At 40.5% G+C, this 4,195-nt stretch overlaps 1 pseudogene; it reads left to right on the forward strand.

The window, feature by feature from the left end:
* Positions 1-2,416: 2,416 nt before the first annotated feature.
* LOC121441576 lies at positions 2,417-3,535 on the forward strand (annotated as a pseudogene).
* Positions 3,536-4,195: the final 660 nt, after the last annotated feature.

Here is a 4,195-nt window from a genome sequence, read left to right on the forward strand (position 1 = left end):
GAAAAAAGGAGAGTGAAGTAAGTCACATATCATTATTCACCTTTTCCCATTTCCTAACAGGACATAATGAGTCATGTTTTGTTCCTAACACCCTTTCTCCATCATGATTGATTTGATCTCCTCAAACTGGGAACCAAGACAAACTTTTCCGTCCTTAAATTGTTTTTGTCCAGTGTTTTGTCACAACAATAAATAGAGTAACTAATGAAAAGAGGACTGGATCTAGGGGCATTTAGAGGATGAAGTAGAAACCTGGTGCAAGGGAAACATCCTTGAATCTATAAGAGTGATCCTAGCAAAGACTTTAAGTAATGGAGGATAGGGAGCCTGAATAAGCCATCTTCAGAAACCAAGCCAGGCTGTTTATATTCTTTCTTTACTCTGTATGTTTAGTGTTTTGATTATTATGTGGCAAGGGGTCTTTTTTTTTTTTTTTTGATCCAGTCAATTTGTTGTTCTGTTAGCTTCTTGTATCTTCATAGGCATTTCTTTCTTTAGGTTGGGAAAGTTTTCTTCTATGATTTTGTTAAATGTATTTTGTGTGCTTTTGAGTTAAACTTCTCATTCTTCTATATCTATTATTTTTAGATTTGGCCTTTTCATGGTGTCCCATATTTTTTTGGATATTTTGGGTTACACTTTTGTTGGATTTATTTTTTCTTTAATTGATGAGTTTATTTCTTCTACTGTATCTTCAGCACTTGAGATTCTCTCTTCCATCTCTTGTTTTCTGCTATTCAAGCTTGTGTTTGTGGTTCCTGATCATTTTCTCATGATTTCTTTTTCTATAATTCTCTCAGCTTGTATTTTCTTTATTGTCTCTATTTCAGTTTTCACATCTTAAATAATTATTCTTCATATGTTTGTTTGCTTTTTCTTGGTTTTCTTTAAGGGATTTGCTGGTGTCTTCCAATTTTTTGTTTGGTGTTTCCTTCATTTCTTTGAGGGAATTACTTGAAGTTATTTTTAGGTCATTTTCTTCTGCTTTATATGTATTTGGTTGTTCAAGTCTTGCTGTTATAGGGTCTTTAGGGTTTACTGGTTTTGGGTTGTTCTTTATGGTGTTACATATGTTCTTACCTTTTCTACTTATCTTTTTCTCTAATAGATGTGGTTGGGGCTATCTGAGATTCTGTTGATTAATCTTTTAGGTGCCCGTGAATCCAAATATCAGAAGATTGTTCCTCGTGGCATAGTCAGTGTCACAGTTCTAGTTACTCTGTAGGTTACTTTGTGTTCCTGGAGATAGCTCAGCACTCGTGGGCTTTGCTCCACTCCCTTGGAGTTTGCTGTCTCAGGTCTGCACTGGACCAGGCTGCTGGCTCAATGTGAAAATTAGTTTTTTGACAAGCTGAGTTTTAGTTTGAGATTTTCTATTTAACCCCCCACTCATTTTGGTTGTTTTGTTTTTTTTAATTTATTCTATACCATTATTTATTGAGCATATGCAACTTTTTTTATTTTACTGTGATTTTGAATCTCAGAAGAAGCTTTAGTTTTTGAACTATTGAATGACTTTTGTGAATCTTGGACATAGATGGAAATATATTAAATTTATTTTTCATTTTTAGATGACCGTTTGTATTTGAGAACAAGAAGTAGAATCCACTATAATTTAAAGCAATGTGTTTGAGTATTAACTTGACAGAGTATATAATTGTAATGGATAGTCTCGCTCTCTTGCTCTCTCTCCCTCTTTCTCCTTTTATATACTTTCCTATGTGTTGTTATGTGGAGAACTGATGTCAACATTGGTTGTTTTCTACTCTACTGCTCTCCACTGCATATTTTGACAAAGTCTGGACCTTGGACCTTGCCATTTCAGCAAGAGTGGCTGGCTTTTATTTTGGTGCCAGGATTTCAACTCAGGCACTTGTGAACATACAACACATACTTTGTCCACTGAGCTACCTGCCCTGATCCATGATGATTAATCTTGATTGTCAATTTGACAAGATTTAGAATATATGAAGGTTTATCTGAGAAGAGGAAACTCACTGTGAATGGGCGAAATATGGGCTGAGTTCTGAGAAAGTTAAGCATAAAAACAGAAAAAAGCAAGATAGGTACCACTGTTAATCATTTTTTCCTGATTCTAGGCACATAACATTCACATTATACTCCTAGCACCATGTCATCTATAAAATGATGAACTTTATTCCCTCACATTATGAGTCAAAACAATCCATTACATTGTTTATTTTCTTTTATCAAAAATGTTATCACATTAATGAGAAAAGTAGCAAAGTTGTGAGATAAAATATTTGAAAGCACTAAAGCATAGTAAATTGTAATGTTTTCAATAGGAAAACACTGCTCATTCTAACATATTTATTACAAATTATTTCCTATACACAATGAATTTGTGTTAAATACGAATACCACCTAATTGTAACGGTATTTACTTCAGCTGGTCTGCGCCTGCACGGGCGCGGGCTCGCTCCCTCGCCGGCCGTCCTGCGGGCAGGCGCCCTTGGCCGTGGGAAATGCAGCTGTCAGTATTGACTCCAGAAGAGAGAAGGCTAACAATGGAGGACGTTGGGAAGGTTACCAGAAAGATGTCGTCATCAGTGCCAGGCTCGGTCGATGTCACAGGTTAAAACGTTTCCCCAGAGAAGAAAGACCGTAACCACCATGATGGACTCAGAAGCGCATGATAAGAGGCCCCCAATGTTGACCTCTTCAAACCAGGATCTGTCTCCTCACATTGCAGACGTGGGTGAGATAAAGCATTATTTCTGTGGCTGCTGCGCAGCGTTCAACAACGTGGCCATCAGGTACCCCGTTCAGAAGATCCTCTTTCGGCAGCAGCTGTACGGCCTCAAAACCCGGGATGCGATACTCCAGCTGAGGAGGGATGGGTTTCGAAACTTGTATCGTGGGATCCTCCCCCCGCTGATGCAGAAGACAACCACGCTGGCGCTTATGTTTGGTCTGTAAGAGGACCTGTCACGCCTGCTCCGCAAGCACGTGAGCGGTGCTCCCGAGTTTGCCACCAGAAGTGTGGCGGCGCTGCTTGCAGGGACAACAGAAGCCATTCTCACTCCATTCGAAAGGGTTCAGACTTTGCTTCAGGACCACAAGCATCACGATAAGTTCACAAACACTTACCAGGCCTTCTGGGCCCTGAGATGCCACGAAATTGCAGAGTATTACCGAGGCTTTGTGCCTATCCTTTTCCGAAATGGATTCAGCAATATCCTTTTTTTTTTTTGGCCTTCGAGGGCCCATTAAAGAGCATCTGCCTACTACCACCATGAATAGTGAGCATTTGGTCAACGACTTTATCTGTGGAGGTGTGCTGGGTGCCATGCTGGGCTTCCTGAGCTTCCCAATTAATGTTGTGAAGGCTTGGATCCAGTCTCAGATTGGCGGACCGTTCCAGTCTTTCCCCATGGTTTTCAAGACAATCTGGCTCGAGCGGGACAGGAAGCTGATCAATCTCTTCAGAGGCGCCCATCTCAATTATCATCGCTCTCTCATCTCCTGGGGAATAATCAATGCCACCTATGAGTTTTTGTTAAAGATTGTATGATACGGTCACTACAGGAAATGTTATTCTCCACCAACTAGACCTAAAGAGAGTGCAATTTGTCTTTGTTCCTAATTGGCTTAAATACCGGTTGGCATAAGTCCAGGCCATAATAAGTTACGAACAAAGCATTGACAGAAACATAAAAGGTTTCAGTGGGCAGGTGTCAGGGTTTTGGTTTGATCATTACTCAAGAGCTTTAGGCTGTTACCTGGTAACTAGCCGTGTGTCTGATGACCTTTTCAGGGCAGCTGTCAGCCAGATAGATTCCTTTTCCTCCCGGAAGCAAGCCTTGCTAGGCCTTCGGCGTGGAAACAGTGGCATCAGCAGCCAGCACGTGCGCTCTGCCCTAGGGCTTCTCAGGCCCACCTCTCACCTTCATTGCTTCTCCGCCCTCGGGGATGATCTTCACTAAACTCCAGCATTGCACGGTGGGCGAGCATCTTAGCTGTGTAGTTCCATGATGAATTGTTGGATTTGAGACTAAGTGCTGTTGAGATGGCCATTAGCCACACTTTTTATTTAGATTTGGTAGGATTGTGCAGCCAATGAAAGCTTCCATTTCACTGTTTAGCTTTGAACATTTTCTGTTTAATTCAGAATGTGACTTTTAAGCCCTTCTAGAATGTTCTTGTGCTTTTTTACTGAATTCATTGCCAAAAT

Source organism: Microtus oregoni, unplaced genomic scaffold, assembly GCF_018167655.1.
Source record: "Microtus oregoni isolate MIOR12 unplaced genomic scaffold, Mior012 000079F_008, whole genome shotgun sequence".
NCBI classification, from domain to species: domain Eukaryota; kingdom Metazoa; phylum Chordata; class Mammalia; order Rodentia; family Cricetidae; genus Microtus; species Microtus oregoni.